This window comes from Calypte anna, chromosome Z (assembly GCF_003957555.1).
Source record: "Calypte anna isolate BGI_N300 chromosome Z, bCalAnn1_v1.p, whole genome shotgun sequence".
Lineage (NCBI taxonomy): Eukaryota > Metazoa > Chordata > Aves > Apodiformes > Trochilidae > Calypte > Calypte anna.
Genome location: NC_044274.1, coordinates 65,826,256 through 65,844,862, shown reverse-complemented (window position 1 = coordinate 65,844,862; position 18,607 = coordinate 65,826,256).

Genomic DNA, 18,607 nt, shown 5'->3' with positions numbered 1-18,607 from the left:
TACATTAATTTTACAGATAATGATATTACATGAAATCTATCAGTTGAATGAGCATATTTTGACTTACTTGTTGCAAAGGTCATAAGTGAGGATTTTAATGATGTTAAGTAAGATATTTGAGCTTACAGGCATAAAAGGCACATTTAATTGAGAAAGTATTTATGAAGTATCTCTCATCACTTACAGGAAATTCTTTAATTTATAGGGTGGCATAAAATCATTGTAACAGCAGCTATTCTGACAGAGGTTGCTGTTGTCCTCTCTCTCTAGAGTCGGATGTAGGGTTTGCCTTTCTTCTCCTGGTGGAAGACACAAAGCTAAATTCTGACCCTATCTAGAAAACTAGAAAATAGAAAGCTAGCTAATAACCAGGTAATATAGTACGAAAAGACTACCTCATGGTGAAGTTTGGGACTGTCATGTCCCAAACCACTGTGAAGATAAGAATGAAGGGCACTTATCTGGGCCACCAATTTTAGTTCTTCTAACATCACAGGTAGCAGTGCAGAGGGTCTCACAGGACATCTTCTGCAAACTAGTCTCTGCCAACTGCTGACACAAAATTAAAGACTGCGGAGGGTTTACCTCAGCAAAAGGCCAAACTCCCAGCCAGCCTCACCAACCATTCCCTCAGCAGGGCTGGGAAAACACAGCAAGGGTAAGCCTGTGGGCACAGAGGAAGGCAGGGAAATGATTTGCCAATTGGTGTTGTGGGCAAGCCAGACTTGACTTGGTGAAAATCAGTACCACCTACTACCAGCTAAATAATCTCAGATCCTCAGAAGCAAACTTCAAACCAGTACCTTTCTCCCCAGGGACTGCCCAAGGCCCAAGAGTTCCCCTCCCTCTGTGCCCCCCAGGGCTGATCTGCCCTGGTGTCCCCCAGGGTTCAGTGCTGGGGCCTCTCCTCTTTAATATCTTCATTAATGATTTGGATGAGGGAATTGGGTGTGGCCTCAGTAAATTTGAAGATGACACCAAACTAGGTGGCTGCGTGGATCTGCGGGAGGGTAGGGAAGCCTTACAGTGGGACTTAGACAGGTTGGACCAATGGGCCAAGGTTAATTGTAGGAGGTTTAACGAGGCCAAATGCCAGGTCTTACACCTGGGTCATAACAACCCCATGGTGAGCTACAGACCTGGGGAAGTGTGGTTAGAGAGCTGGAAGTTGGAAAGGGACCGGGGGGTATGGGTTGACAGTAGACTTAATCTGAGTCAGCAGTGTGTGCAGGTGGCCAAGAAGGCCAATGGCATCCTGGCTTGTGTTAGGAACACTGTGGCCAGCAGGAACAGGGAGGTGATTATCTCTCTGTACTCAGATCTGGTGAGGCTGCATCTTGAATACTGTGTTCAGTTCTGGGCACCTCACTATAGGAGGGACACAGAAGTGCTGGAGGGTGTCCAGAGAAGGGCAACAAAGGTTGCCCAGGGCCTGGAGCACAAATCCTGCGAGGGGCTGATGAGCTGGCAAATAATAGTGTCTGAGAAGGATTCCTTAGGGTACAGGAGCTTTGTCTCTGTGTTGAGACCTCCTCTTGCCTTCTTCTCTATGGATAATATACCCACTAACAAATCAGCCCTGAAGAATTTTGGCAGAACAATACAAGTAATCATCCATAGCTGTACACCTGATCCTCCACCCAGCTCCTGCAGGTACCTATGATACAGCCACATCTCTTTTCTGATCCAACTGAGTAGCCAGCAACCTCTCTGGTCAGCTCCTCACTATGAGAACTGACTGTCTTTCTCTGCTGAAAGGTGAGACTATCACATTATTAAAGCTCTGCAGGATGTTTTGGTAGGACTCTCTCATTCATGTCCTGAAAATCTGAACCCAGCTTCTTGGACAGAGGAATTCAGAAGCCATCCCTGTAGGAGGAAAATTAATGCTATGATTCATTACATGGTCACAGCAAAAGGCTGGCATTTGGAAAATATCACTGCTTCTTGTTCAAACTGAAGAAATATTCCCTGCATAGAGACTTGTCCAGTCAAGACTGTGAGTACTTAGTGACTCCTATGGCAGGATCCTGGTTTATGGAAGGAACAGAGGAAGTGTACCAGACTCTCAAGATTCCCCTGTTGATTCCTCCATGTTCTACACAGGAATTTGTTTTCTGCTTAGCAAATCTGAGCCATAGTTTAGACTCCAGCTGAAAAATTAAGCCTACATTCCTAAAATTCTTCTGTCATTTCAGGGAAAGAGATGGATAGAGTAATTCAATAGGATTTTATCTGCAGAATGGATGAAATGCAGAGAGCTAAAGCAGAAAAAAGCTCCTTCTAGTAGGCTGGAAGTGGAAGTATGTAGTCTGTAAAAGGTACTCACTAACTGCAAAAATTATTATATGGTATTAAAAAATTTCAAATACTAAATTCATGTCACTTGCTAAAGAGCAGAGACTGGGAGAAAAAAGACAAAACATGGTCTAGCCAAAGATTCAACTTACTCCTGGACTCAACATGAAAGAAGAATTTTACTGTGCTGAAGACCTAACTCTATTTTAAACTCAGCTAACCTCAATAAAGCTTGGGGGTGAAAAGATTTTGCTACTTGGATACACTGAGTGGTCCTGCACATACTGGTGTTTGGAGAGGGGAAGAAAAGGGATAGGAATAAAAATGAATAAGGGGAATATACAGAAATCCTGGACTCAAGGACAAAAAAATGAGGTAACTTATTTTTAGTTTCGTTTTCCTCACCACAATGCAATTGAGGAAAAATAGGAAATTACCGAGGATGTAAAACAAGGGAATAATTTAGATTAACTGGCTTAGATTGACTAAATTGGAATGGCTGGGTATGAGAGTTAGGTATTCAAACAGATTAATGGGATAAAAAAATCTTTTACTGTAGAAGGAATGGAAAGTAATTAATGAAATGGACAAGGACAGAAACATTTCCCTGTTACTTAAACGTTACCAGCTCCCTTCTGCCTATTTCTAGCATATTCTTTTCAAGCAAAATATCTCTCTATGATTGAATGGGAAGCAACTACAGTGTTCTCCTGCCTTCCTCCAATCATGTTTCCCAGGTCACTGGTAAATAGTGCTTTATCTTGTGTGCAACAATAGACATTTTTTTCTGGTCTCCTATGAATATAGAAATCTCCCTGAAAATTCCTGTGCAGATACATGTTCTTTTCATATCTATTTATTTTAAGTGCCACAAAGCTTCCTTGTGTTTTGAAGCTGAGTTTTCAAGTCAAACCAAATAACAGTATGTTGCAGACATTAGATTTCCATTTTTGCTAGACTAAAAGTCCACTTCTTGGAAAAAAAAGTTCCCAAAAGCTTTTTTAATTTTTTTTAATTCTTTTTTTATTATTACACCAAAACACATGGCAACTATCTCTTTGCTCTTAATTTTTTCTTAAATTTTTATTGTTCTTTGCCCACCCAATATTCCCATCAAGAAACCTTGGTTGTTACTGTGCTTGAATTATTTCTGAAAATTCAATAATAAACAAGCCCAGCCTCCAGCTCTTGCTTCTGTGAGTGCTGAGGCTCCCAGGACTGAGACCTGAACTGCTTCCCTGGGACTTCAATCTTCTGCCAAGCTGGCCACACTGTGTTTGGTTTTTTCTGTTTTCAAATCAGAACTTCTTTCATATTGTAATCAGTAACACTTAGCAATGAAACCACATCAAATTTCTTAAGCATCAGGCATCTAAAACTCCAGAAGAGAATTCCCACTTAGTAGGCTTTATTAAATCTTTGTTTAGACATTCAACAGAATTTTATTCTTATCTCATTTCTAAGTGCTGCTAAGAGGTTCAGTACTCTCCAAAAGTCTGGTTTGAGTTTTTGTTATTTACAGGTGAACTTGAGGACACATACCAGGGAAGCCCTATTTAAGATTATATATTTATGGGATGCATGCAAATCCCTCCCCCCATTGGCAGTTTTAAGAGCATAATAAGGAAAAAGACCTCACAAAATGATGGCTTGGTTCAGAGTATTACCCATTATTTTACTTCATAAACTAAGCCAGAATCCAGCACCTGCCTGTTGCTACATCTTCTCAAAAGGGTGCACATGCACACTACAAGCCCACACATCCACAGGCCCTTCCATAGACAGAGTAAAGGAACAACAAGAACAAGTAAATCACTTGTGTGGCACAATTAACATAAGTGGAAAGCTTCGGTAATCTTAGGTATGAAACTTTTGTAGTTATTCACTTTCATTAAAGGGATTTTTTTTTTAATTTTTTTTTTTTTAGCCCTTTTTATTCAGGAACTTTTTAAGAACTCACAAATCTAACAATTATTCCCTTACATTTGGGGACACAGGCACTTTCCACCTAACAGGAAATATTTTTTTTACAAAATTCAAAGTAATTTTTATTTCACTATTCTTTATATGACTTTCTGAAAGTAAGTTCTGTTGACCAAGTTACAAGCTAGTAAATGGCTATGTCAAAAGGCATCACATCTTCTAAGTACACCTCTTACTTCTTAGAGAAAGTGCAGTTTTTCTAGCTCAGGATGTAGTAAAGAAAGTATTAGAGTTGTACTGTAGCATCACTACCTACTTCAATTTCCCAGAAGTAACCAAAATTAACACAAAGTGCTTAGAAATAGCTTTGTGTTGCATGAATTTTTGACATGCAATTTTTGACACGACGTGTAATTTCATCAAAGGCATATTTGATGCTGTCCACAGATATCAGACCAGACTAGCAATTTTTTTTAAAGGCTCTCAGACTCATCTTTTCTATTTCCTTGACAGCTTGGCTTGTAGCAAAGAGTTTGGTTGTGGTTTGTAAGGGTTGTTTTGCTGTAATTTTTTTCTTTTCTCTTAAACTTCTTGGATAATTAGCTTTTATCCTGCAGCATGAGAGGCATCTTGTCCCATGGTTTTGCCCTCCTTGTCAGCGATGTTTAGCTGATCATTAGTTGAAAAAGAAACTGACAATATTGACCCAGAAGTGACCTACCTGAGTGGGAAAATCATCACAGGCTGGTCACAGCCTGTAAACAAGCTCCAGCAGCAATCAAGATAAATATTTACCATTTGCAAAACAACAGCTACTTTACTTTTTCCTTCTGTCAGCCTATTTTGTAAGATAAATGTTATGAGGAAAACTGAGCTGAAAAAGAAGTACTCAGCCAATTAATTTATTTTTTTTAAAAAAGTGAAGCCTTAAGATCTTTTATAGCAAATTACAGTAATAAAGATACTTCTGCATTATGCTCTCAAAAAGCTGATTTCCACTAATGCTATTTCTACAAGTGTTAGATAGCGTCATAAGATTTTACCTGAAAGTCAAACTCACCTGAGTTCATGGCAGCTCATTTAAAAACATGCCGTGAACCTCTAATCACTAATTTGTGAGAACAGTGCAAAACAATGGAACAGAAAGTGGATTCACACATTCTGCCTAGGGGCACCAAAACTGGGAAGCTTTATAAATACGTAACTAAATCATTAATTCAGGTAGTGATGGAAAACAGGGTTTTCAAAGGAAATTCATAGTCCTGAGGCTTTTTCCTCCCCATTTGGACACTGAGCACCAAAGGAATCTGAAGAAATTTCTGAACTCTGTGGATAACAGTAGATATAATGGACTCTGTATTTCCTGAAAGCATTATGATTATTGAAAATTGACACACTTAGGAATTTTCACCCAAGTATTTGCTACTTTTACCCCTGAGGCATCACCAAGCTAGGAAAATGGTACAGACAGGAGGATTTACTGTCAGCTGATCACCATTATTCCCTAGTATTTTGTCTCCTATTTCACAACCTTCTTTTAAGTTGGTGAATTAATATTTTACTAATACTCCTGTTGACTTCTTTCTTCTGCTGCATGTGAGAGAGTATCTGTCCATCCCAATAATGGAAATTCAAAGTGGAGGGAGGGTCTATCTTGTGGTACTACCACCTGTTTGGTCAACCTGAATTTTATATTCTGCTTGTATTCAGCAGTGAAAATATAGAACCTGTATTTTCAAATACTCACTGAGGAAAATGATGGATAGGGAAAGAAAATTTACTTCAAGCAATAGGTTCTAATTTTCCATTACCTGATGCCAACTATTCACTATTAAAACTTACGTTCTAACCCTGGCATGTGTTGTGCCTAAGCTCGGTGTGTATTTATCATAGAGATAGATAACAACAGTCAGAACTATTCTTTGCTAATGAACAGAGTAAAAGGTTGTCATGCCTCATATATGATAATGAATAAAAATGAGCTAATCAATTTTGGCCTCAAGGGTATGCTTTATGCAATTTTAAGATTGTTTCAATTCTTCCTAATCCAAGTTCATTTCTGAAATTTGTAAAATCAAAATCATCCCACAGCTAAGGCTTAGCATAATGCTGTTTCTAAGTGAATTGAATCTTCTCCCTTCCTTTCTTTTCCTATTTTATAAGGAAGTTCATGTGGAAAATAATTTGGTTTTAAAAGAAATACCAGATCACTGATTTAATAAATCTCAGACTCAGTCAACATTATTCAGTAAAATTACAGCATATTTGGACGGTGTATGTCATAGTTATTATAGGATCTGAAACAATAATAATAATGTATATTTAAAAGTCTGTGCAACAGTGACTTACAAGCACTTTGAAGTAAATAACTGTAAAGATATACATTAGAAATCAGTAAAGCTTTCACATCACATGACTGCAACTTATCCAACTTTTGGCAATCTACCAGAGTCCTAAGAAGTCATTACAGGCTTTTATAGTCATTACAGCAAGACAAGAGGGCACAGTCTTAAGTTGTGCCGGGGGAGGTTTAGGTTGGACATTAGAAAGAATTTCTTCATGGAGAGGGTGACCAAGCATTGGAATGGGCTGCCCCGGGAAGTAGTGGATTCTCCATCCCTGGAGATATTTTAAAAGAAACTGGATGTGGCACTCAGTGTCATGGTCTAGTAACTGCAGCTGTAGTGGTTCAAGGGTTGGACTTGATGGTCTCTGAGGTCCCTTCCAAGCCAGCCAATTCTATGATTCTATGATTCTGTGATTTTGCACATTAAAAGCTCATGCAAAAAAAACAGGAAGATCTCTCAGATGCCTTGAGTCTCTCTTCTGGCCAACTAGACATCTTAAACATTTCTTTTACTCAATCTTCTTCTGAAAAAAACCAGCAAAATCTCTGCCCTTCAAAAGCTCATGAAAGGGAGCTGAATAACAAGAGGTATACCAGATGTCAGCATCTCTTTAGTAAAGCTGGCTTAAGGCTATTAATAACAGTAATTCATGCATGGCAGGGAGCACATAAACTTCTAATACCTTTTTTACTCTTGGAAACAGGCTCCTGATGAGGAATAACAAAAGCAATTATACCTTTAAGCAGCCCCTGTTATCTCTGATGTGATGAAAGCTGATGCTTCTATCCAAAGAAGATATAAGTACCCAAGAAGAATAGACAAAGTTAAAATATTCCTTTATTTCATGTCTAAAAGAGAAACATTGCATTCTTCCTCTCTTCCACCAGACAAGGTGGGAGATCATTCATTTACTTTCACTCATTTGCAGTGCAAATTCATAAATATGAACTCCTCAGGATACAATAAGAGACTCAGACAAGAGAATTTTTTCTTTGTTTTTGTAAATTCTTTATCTGGTTTTGTGAATTAACTTTTCATTTATGAACATACTTCATACACAGAGTCATAGATGGAAGAACATGTTCAGCTATGTGGTTCTATTGAATTTAAAAATAAATATTTCTTAATTTTCTGTCCTGTCTGTTGTCCCAATCCATTCAAATGCTATCACTGCTATTTGATCTACTAATAGCTTTATTAAAAACTGGACTAATAATGAGCTCATGAATTATGGTCTGCCAAATATTTAACATCTTTTCTGTCAGCCTTTAAATAATGAAAAAGAAGAAACAAATCTATAGTTAGTGTCACTGAAAAACTCGAGGTTATTCACTCAGCTTTTTACCTAAGAATCTTGGATTGGCTTGTGAGACTTGAAAGAACATATTTTCTGGGGCCTTCAGCAACCTGGTCTAGTGGTAGGTGTCCCTGTCCATTCAGGCCTGTTGGAACTAGATGATCTTCAAGGTTCTTCCCAACCCTAGCCATTCTATGATTCTATGATATTTAACATATAAGATTAAAATTATCTACATAATTTATACAGTAAAATAACTTTTTGAAACATTAACATAATTTTTTCCATCGTTTTCAATTTCCATAGTGCAGCTAAATACGCTTTAAATTTGAACAACTAAGTTATTTCAAAGGTCTCTTAAGGGAGGAGATATAAAGTTATCTACAAGAAAAAAAGAAACAAAGAGGAAAAATAAAAGAAAAGATGAAAAAAAAGCCCAGCTGTGATCTAGTCCGTCTCCCTCTAAATATATCTCCTATGATCTCCTGTGGCCTTGATTCACCACTCACCAGTTGTTTTATGGTGATCACTAGAGTCATGCTAATCAAAGTCAGTCTTAGGTTTTTACTAGAGCTAGATGGCTAACACACAAATCCAGGAAAGAAGCTATAAAAGGAAAAGGCTTTTCTTCAAGTTCATGCAATGAAGGATTTCAGATGAAAGCAATTAACATGGTGAGGACATCTGAGGACCATTAATCTGCTCACACAACATATTGATTGCATGCCAGTCAGCAACGGGCCCTGAAAGAAAGAAATTAATAGGTAGGCTTTAAATTCAGTCTTTGAACAATTATTTCAAAACTACTTAGGTGAAATATCTGTCAGCTGGAGTATCCTGAATGGATTTCCCTCATAATTCTTCAGGGAAACCAAATTTCGTATTTATTTATCTAGTAATTATTCAGTGGCTGGCACTTGCTGAGCCTGCAAATATGGAAGAGGGATATCCCAGATATCCTGGGGAAATGGTGACAATGGCCACACAATAACCAGTGAAGTTTGGCAGAACTCCTTTTCACTGAACTCCTTGATGGTACAGTAGTTATTCCCAGCAAAACTGTAATCCACATCTCAGTTTCTAGTTTGCTTCATAAATTAACCCTCATATTAAGGCAATGTCATCTGCAAAATATAGCCTCAGTGGATGGCAGAGATTTTAAATTGAGCTCATTTCTTTATATATATGTGTATATATATATATATATATTTATTTACATACTATTAAGGAAATATTAGATTCTGGAAGCAACTTCATCACATTTATTGAGTCACTTGACTGTTAGTCAAGTTTCTACTTTTTCAGGCTGAAATTTCCTGTTTTCCTGGCCTGCTCTTTTGAAATATCATTAAATTGGGAAAAGATGGAAGACAGACATGAAAAAAAATTCATTTTTTGATTGAAACTTGTTTTTTTCTTTTAGGAAGAGGCTACCTTCCGTTTCCATGGATAGCTCAGCAATCAAACTGATAAGTGTTTGAGATATTAAACTGCTATTGAATAAATAGCCCAGGGAAATCAGGAGATTATTTAGTTAGCTTATGCATGCACAGTACATGCCCTTTAATTTCTACATTTCTTATTTTCTTTCTGGGTCCTAGCTGCACAAGACAATGTAGTTACAGCTACATATAAAGCATTGGTGCAATTGACTTTCAACTTGCCATTATGCAAATCTACTTTTCAGTGCTGCAATTGTCTGCATGATAGAGACAATCATACATTAATCTGATATGTTTAAGCATTTCCAATATTTAGTAATAGGCTGTCAAGGATAAATCAGTCTCTTACAGTCTCTTATGTAATGAAATTTAATTTAACTGCTCAATTGTAGAATGCTATATCTGGAAGAAGAAGTGATTTACTCACTCGCTTACAAACTACCTGGTTTTGAAATTATAGTTTTGCTTTGCTATCCTAAGTTTAATCTCAGAGAAGCTGTGTACAGTATTCCTAAGGCATTTTGTGTCTGCAGTGTTCTCTAAGAGAGCAAAAGAAAAGAAATAGTAATTGCAATGGTTCTTTATAAAAAAAGTCTAAATTATTTCTGGCAAAATAATCTGCATTGTGCTTTAGGTACTAGGATCGTTAGTATTAGTACAAGAAGAATGCAGAAGAAAATCTCATCCAACTGAAAAACTTGACAGTTTTGAAAAAACAAATTATACCTTTGCAATGTTGGAGCTATTTTTACTCTAAACCTATCTTAGAGTTTCATTCAACTTGTGTAAGCTTCATTTAAGAGTAGTAGAGGTCAAAGAAGACTTGAGTGTCCAAGCAACTAGTGATTAATTAAACAATACTTTCATTGTTCTCATATGTAAGAAAGTTTACCTAGCAATACTAAAGGGTCTGAAAATGCAACAGCTTCACGCAAGATCTAGATATATTTGCATTCCATCAGCAAATACAGATTTTTTTCTAGAAAATCCTTGAAAGACTCAAGTGTAGCCTGTCAGCAAAACACTAGACTGTGAGAGATACAATTTACATACACCTCACCGAATGTGACCCTTCTTCTTAGACTTCATTCTACCATACATCTTGCCACAAAAGAGAAAAATGGAAAGAAAACATTAGTTATTAAATACTTTGACTTCACTGGAGCAATACTACATTACAGTCCACGGGAAAATTCTGAAGTTTATGTATTTTGGGGACCCAAGACACCATAATGTTACAGCTTTGTAATCATGAAATCAATAGCTGAATCCTATTTATTTAGTGTCACTGACTTAATTCACTATATTCTTCTTTTTGTTTTTTTAGGTATTTTACAAAGGTTTTGAAAACTCAGAATAACAGGTTTCCCAAAGAAGTCAGAAGAGACGAAGGGATTATCAGGAAAATTTAAGGTACAACCCAGCCTGATTTGAAGGAAGAAATATCAAGGGTGAACTGGCAAAAGAGTTTTCATGATTATTCCAAATCTGTTGTTACTTGTTGAAATTATTGTTATGACATCATATGCTTTTCTGCCTTTGTACATTTTATGACAGACATCTAGCAATGCATCTGTTGAGATTTTCTGAATCAATTCAAGTAACCTATTTGTTGCTCAAAGTGCTCAAAATTTGTTGTTATTCTGTCCATCCAAAAAATATAAACCCAAAGTAATGTACAATTTATCTTCCTTGAAAACAGATTTCATTTTCATTTTAGCTTTGTCTCACCTGAATTTTGTATAAGGGGAGTCTTCTCAATCCAAGAAATACTATTCTACAGTAACTTTTTTCTTTTTTTTTCCTCTGGATGTAATTTTATTTTTATTTGAATATTAAATATTTTTTAAATTTTCACCAACCTGAAAATTCCACAGATCATTTCTGATTTAAATACCGGCACACACCACTTCCGCAACTCCCTTCCAACCCCTAGGATTCTATGATTCTATGAACTCTATACTTTCTAAGATTCTGGAAGCATAGAAAGTTTCAAAAACATTCATAAGGTATTAACTATTTTTGTACAAATTTAGCAAGTCTGTGCACAAATTAGAGAGTGATATTAACTGATCTTATGCCTCTGTATCTTATGTGGCTTTGCCATGTATTCTACACATTGAGATAAATCCTGTAGGGAGAAAATAGTATTCATCAACACGGACACCTCTAATAGCCACTTTTCTAATAAATGAATGTTAAACTCTTACTTTGGGACAATGTCAATTTTTAAAACTAATTTGTGTTTAAACTTAACATTCAAAACATTCCAGGTAATTGGCCTAAGAGGCAACTGACCCTCATTTTTGTTAATCTAACTAGTACTTGCTAGTAATCACCAGCAATGAACAGTCAAAAAATCTATCTTCTTTGGAATGACTCAAAAGTATGAATAGTTTCAGATGATCTTTCTTTCTCAGCTGTAAATAGAGTGCCATGTATTTGTTCTTAACATCCAGAAGGTCACCTGGAGACTAAATATAACATGATTACTATTACTAGTGGCGACGTGTAAAGCTGATGCAGCTGACACGATGAGACTGGGATGGAGATGACCAGGAATCATCCCATCCTCCCCCCACTTCCTTTTTTTTTATTCCTAGATCAGCTAGGTTACTGAAGTACTTCAGTCTCAAATTACAGTCTGTTAATGGCATCCACATGAATGCCTTTAGGAAAATTATGGTGATAATGTCAGATTGGTTGTCCTGGAAATGTCCTTCAGTTCCCCACTAATTGAGAAGTTGTAAATATTAAACCGTAGTACCAGCAAGATTAAAAGACAAAGCCATGGAAAACCTCTGTAGCCTAGTAGAAAGAAAAGCTAAGTTTTTACAAGCATCTGTCTCTCCCTGAAGTTTGTTTCTAACAGCTCCTCTGAGAGATGAAGTTCTTTCACTAATCACAAAATCATTCTTTAAGAAGCCATTAAGATAAATAGGGGATGATCTGGACTTAGCTAATTACAAACTCTCATGTCTGTGTTAGGGAAAAGTTTGTGTATAGTTTCAGGAATACCTAAGTATTCTATGGAGGTGAAGAAACTTAAAGTCTGCTACATGTGCAGATGAGTAAACCTCTTCATAAACCTGTGATTGAAGCATTTCGGCTTCCCTTTCTTTTAAATCTAGCTAGAAAAAAACTTTATCCTAAACTACTTCTCTTCTCCCAGCCAACAAACACAAATTTTATGTTTGACCTGAAAAACATGCTGGCTAGCCAGTGAGGAATTTCAGTGATTTATGAGCACAATTAAAAGCTCATCTTGAATACTGTGATAACTTTTAGTTTTATGACTGCTGTGTCATAAAGATATATAAGATCCGTCATTACCTATAATATCTGAGCCATAAAGATTTCTGTACCTGCAAAGTGAGGATTTTAGAGCCTCATAGGTCTTAACTAATCTGGTTGGAAAAATAAAACATGGGCGATCCATAAAACACAATGGATCCAAGTATGAAATAGTAGCTTTAGAATACATTACTTGTAACTTTTTGGCTAAGGATGAGAATGTCATAGGAGAATTAAATCTCAGGTATGACTAGGAGGTAGTGAGTGTACACAATAGACGAAATAAGTCAGTAAATAATTTTACAAATTAAGACAGCACAAAACATTCTTGGTGAGAGCCAAAATGTAGTATTTCACCATAACTTGGACAGATGGAAGTAGCAATTGTTCTTGTCACTTGCTTCTTCATCTTTTACTTTTTCATATATGTCAGAATATAAACCTTTATTTGACCAATGCAGTTGTGCCCCATATATAATAAGGACTTGACAGAGGAATACCACTAACTGCGTCTGTCAAAAGACTCCATCTTGAGGGTAGCTGTTGTTGCAAGCTAGCAATTCAAGGCACACAAGAGACATGTGCCACTTCAGTCTCATCATGCCTTAAATTACAGCTAGTAGAGCCAGCTGCACTGTGTCATATTCATTCATTCCTGCCAGCTGCAAGTGATGAGTGCCTTCCAGAAACAGGACACTGTAAATGTAACTTCAAATATTCTATCATAGACTTTGAAGGTACTGCTATATAAGAGCATTTATTGGCATGCTTGTACTCTCCTATAATATCTTTGAAGGACTGAAGTTAAGAAAACTTTTTTTTTTTTGTAAGAAAACACTTTTTTTTTGTAAAGAGCTTTCTAATGTGATAATTTTCAATGGCATCTAATTTAGAAAAATTTCTTTTTTTTACTTCATGGTGTTCTCCGTTGCACAAGAGAATTATTTTTCTAAAGCAGATACTACATTCTACCAGTGATCTGTTGCATGCATTAGATCTTATTAAAAACTTAATTAAAACTTATTAAAAGATACACTATATCTTTGATCAATAGTATCATAGGAGATGATCTTACACTCCCTTTCTTGTTACCCATATATTTTTTGAGAAACATACAGCACTTTACAGAAATCTTTACTTGGCAACAAAAATTGTTTTGAGCTTGCTATAACCAAGCATCCATAAGGCCTGATTCAATTTATCATGAACTTCCTAAAACAGAGACATTAGTCTTGAGACTAATAAAGTTCTAGGGACAAAAGTGTGGAAATCAGAATACAAAAAACTGTCTTTTTGTATTGTATGCTGCTAACAGGTATCAGGGCTACAAAATGGAAAACTAATTTTCTGACACTCCTTGGAATCTTAAGCTTTGATTAATCTACTGCCTACTTTTAGGCAGGAGACTGAGACAATACAGAAATCAACAGAAATAGTGACCAGAGGAAGCAGAGAGTCTCTTACACACTCTACAGATTTCTTCTCCACTACTCCAAAAATCCTATTCTGACAGTGAATCTCTTGGTTGAACATGGCATGGATACTCTTTCTAGAGAGCAATAAGAAGCATGACAATACCTGGTGTTAGTAAAACCCAGCAATGAAGAATTATCCCACCTGAAATTTTGGCTCTGTAAAACTCACTTAAGAAAGTAGTCTTGTCCTGCTTAGAGCAGGATAGAGCAAATTTTCTGTCTTGTAATTTTGCTTTCTGCTAAGTCTCTGTAAGTATCTGCACTTGCTGACATTAACAACAAGTTTCTCAGTCAGTGTCTGCTGCTGGAACTGATAACACTTAGCGTTCATAGTTAGAGCTGGAGAATGGTCTGCAGAACAAAGGACGCTGCTTGGTTCTGAGGAATATCTTGTGCTCCAGAAAGAGAAAGGGGGCAAAGGGATCACACCTGAAACCCTCCCTTAGGGAGGAAAGGACAGAATAACTAACCAAAATTGACCAGAGTATTCCATCCCGTATGCATGATATTCAGTGTAAATGTGAGTGGGATCACAAGGGTCAAGTCCCTTCGCCTTTACTCTTCATCACCCTTCCTCATCTGTCCCTGTTTGCTTCAGCATTCTGGGAGGATCCCATCCATTCATCTGCCTGTGCTCCTGATCCATACCAGCCTGAGTCTGTGTGTTCCTGCCTCCAGCTCCTGTCTGCTGCTGACTTCAGCAGCTCATACTGGGACTTTCACAGGGCTGCCCTGCAACCTCAATGGTGACATGAGCATTACTGGGGGGGAGGGGGAGAAAGTGTAGTGTTGATTTTCTGTATATTTTTGTATGGTTTATTATTTTTACTTTTTTATAATTACTGTTTCATTAAAGCTATGTAGTTTAGTTTCCAACCGATGTCTCTCTCCCTTATTCTCTCTCTTTATCAGGGAGGAGAGGGGGATTCATAGAGAGCATCTGTAATTGCCAGCCCAGAGTTAAACCATGATGAGTCTTTCTCCTTAACAGCTCTAAAAAATAAACAGGTAGTATAGAAGGATGCAAAAATGTTTAAAATTAATCTTCTACATTTCAGCTTCTGTTCTTCCATCAGGTATGGGCAGCTTTAATTGTCCTTGGACAAATATTAGTGCTTCATGAACTCTTACAGTGCATTTTAACACCAACTGAGTGTAATTCAATGATTGTACACTAGGCACTGAAGGAAAGCTGAAATATCATCCAGAAAGCTGAAATATCATCCATAGAACAAGTTGATTTGGACCCAGAAATAGTATGAAACTCTGAATCATGCTGACTAATTAAGCATATTAACATTGCACTTTTTCATTTTCCTAGGTGCTCTTTGGTATAGAGGAGGTCATAGCTTCTTCAGAAGTGGTAGCAAAGGTTTCTGTAACTGAAGTGATGGAAAAGGGTGGAGAAACAGTTGAGCATAAGGAAAGACCAGTAGCAACTATTAGAATGGATGTAGCTCCAGATGCAAGCACAGGCCAGAAAGATGCTTTCAGTTTTTACATTCTGCTGGTAACATCAGGAATGCCAGTAAGTGCTGAGGATCTGAGTATTTTGTAAACTCTTCTGAAAAGAAACATGACTGGGATAAATCAGTTTTATGATAACTGGATATAAGAGTTTTTGAAAATGGTTTATGCTGTCTACAGGCAACATCTACAAAACAGCAGTAGTGCTCTTTCTGGTGTGTATAAATGAAAGTGAAGATCTTCACAGGAACTAAGCAGAACTAAAACTCCACTTCTCCTTCCTTGGTGAAGTGGTTGACTAAAAACAAATATCCAAAGAAGGGTTAGAAGACATCGAAGACTGGCAGTATTTCAGAAACATAGTTAAGCTGCTGCTGCTGCTAAACATGTATTCTTGACATCAAACCGATAAGCTAAATATTGAAGTTAGAATATGGCTTCCATTTGATCAAATGAAGTGGAATCACATGACTAACCTCACCTGTTCAGGATAGAAAGATGCCCCAGTCCTAGGCAGCACAAATGAAATGTAAGCAATCTGTAACACTGGTGAAAAAACCACTTCTGACTGCAGGAATCCATAATTATGAAGAGGGTGTTAAGGAATCATCCTTTACTAGCTGCTGCAACAGCTCATGCCAGGTACAGTCAGGCAAAACTTGGATTTAACACTCTTCAGAACTATTGTCTGCTAAGTGTACAAGGTAGCTAGTGCTTTATGACTGCTTTTTCTGAACAGATAACATTCTCTTTGAAGAGCAGAGATGCTATGATGCCCCCTATCTTTTCAACAGCTTTCTTCCTCCACAACCATATGCTATACATTCTCTGAAGATTTTACTTACAAACTCTTCATAGCTGGATTAGAGGAAAGGCTTTCACAGATTTAATCCTTTTGCTGTATCAGAGCTAACTGCCTAATTAGTACAAATCAAAATCATGAATTTCTGTCTTGAAATATCTACAAAATTTCTTGTTATGGCACCTGTTAAGGTTGCGTGAATGCTCATAGTACAAGATCCATTGGAGGTTGGATTAAAACCTGTTGCAAAGAAGATGCTGGCATACATTAACTTGTTCTTCAGGATTGCATGCAGTCACCTACCACCTGCATTTACCTTTCCCTTAGTAAGAATAAGCCCTGTTCATTGTTGGTGCAGTATACCTTAAATTTATCTGAAAGATAAAACCACATTTTTGTCCCTGTTTAAGCTTTTCATGCCTGAAGCCTTAACTCTTGTATCCCTTTTGGTTACTCATCAAGATTTATATAGAGCTGACAAGGTAAGAAGAAAGAGTTTGACTACTGTGCTTCAGCATGGAGGACACTAATGTGTGTAGTTCAGGAAAGATCACATGCAGTTTTTACACTTTTATCCTCTGAAGTAACATTTTTCCAGCATAAATGGCTTTTATGTGTAATGTAAGACCTATTTGTATCCTGCCAAGCTAAATAAGCTTTAACATCTGTTGCGAGTCAACATGACACTAAGCACCCAAAATGGTAAGTCTAACCTGTATGTTGCAAATGACTTATTGATCTTTCAGAACAGATCCCCTGACATACCTTAAAACATACTAATTTTAAAATGATCTAGTCAACAGTCTTGCTTTAGAGTAAACACCCATCACATCCTCAACTGACTGCCTTATTCTTCAAAAAGTAAACTTATTTGTCTATAAAAAGCAGGAGGAATAGTTGAAAATCCCTTTAAATAAATATCTTGTAAGTACTAGAGCTTTGTAGTAGTCCTTCTATCCTAGCTGGTGATACCAAGGTGCTAAAGAACACAGCTGAGGCTTTCCAGGATACAGTAAGCTCTGGGCAACAGAAGCTCCATTACCTCTAAGGCAAGACTAGATCTTGAAAAATGCAGCCAAGCTTCTGTCATTTGACTGCTCAAGTATTTTCTCAGCAGGAGCAGTGTACACCTGTGGGTCCTTTACCACACTGTAGGAGAGATTTGCATCTCCTTTCTCTAAGGAGTATGGCTTTCGAGAAATAAACGTTGAGTCAAAACACTGGCAGGCCTGCCTTTGGCCTATATTGATTTTTATTTTTTAAGAAAGCATTTCATTGTAAACTGAATTTGTCTTTCCATTGTTTTAGCCTTAGTCCATTTCTTATCCTTGGTGGTTTTTTTATTTGACCTTATGTTCTATGCCCTCCTAAGCAACAAAGCTAATGTGATATATTTCAGTTAATACTTTTGTTACACTGCCACGATTCAATGCAAAGTCAGTCATATTTCTGAATGTACTAGTCTCATATGATTGCTTAATACAAAGTATATCAATGCTGAGAACAATTCTTTTCTCAGACGTCCATCCATAATGGATTATGTTATGTTCTACTTTCAGCTTCAAACAGAAGCTATATTAGCTGAGCACAGAAATGTTAACTTTGCTGTTTCAAGAGGCTGCTGACTGCTTAAACAGAAACACTTCTCTGTCAGCTTCAATGCAACCACTAGCTGTCAAAAAGGGTTACTTGTACTTCCTGTCTTGCCCTATATTTTTCCTACGTGCATGTATACATATACTGTCCCTGAGACTCCATTACAGCACTAAAGTAAAATCAGGTTCTGATCCTGACACAAAGAATGGTAACACTCTGTCTGTCTATCTCCAACATACGCACACTATGACAAATCATACAACTGAACACAAAAATCCTTTCCCAAGTTTGGATCTTTCTCTTTTGTGGCTGATGCCTCTTTGACAATACTTATATCTGGAACATGTCTAATGAATGCTAGAAAACCACACATTTTACCCTTGTGAAAACTACAGACAAAATTTTTATGTTAACTGACATGATGTCTTGGTAATAGTTGACATTCATCTTTGTCCCATTCCTTCAAGTGAAGGGTATCCATGAGAAAGTTATCCTCTACTGCTAATTACACAGAAGCATGCTGTCCTGCATGCAGAGCTCCAGAAATTCATACTTCAGGAATTCTTGAGGAAAAAAAAAAAAGAAGAAAAACTTTAAAAATAAACAAAAAAATAACAAACAAAAGGAAACAAACAAACCAAAAAAACCAAACAAAAAAACCCCAC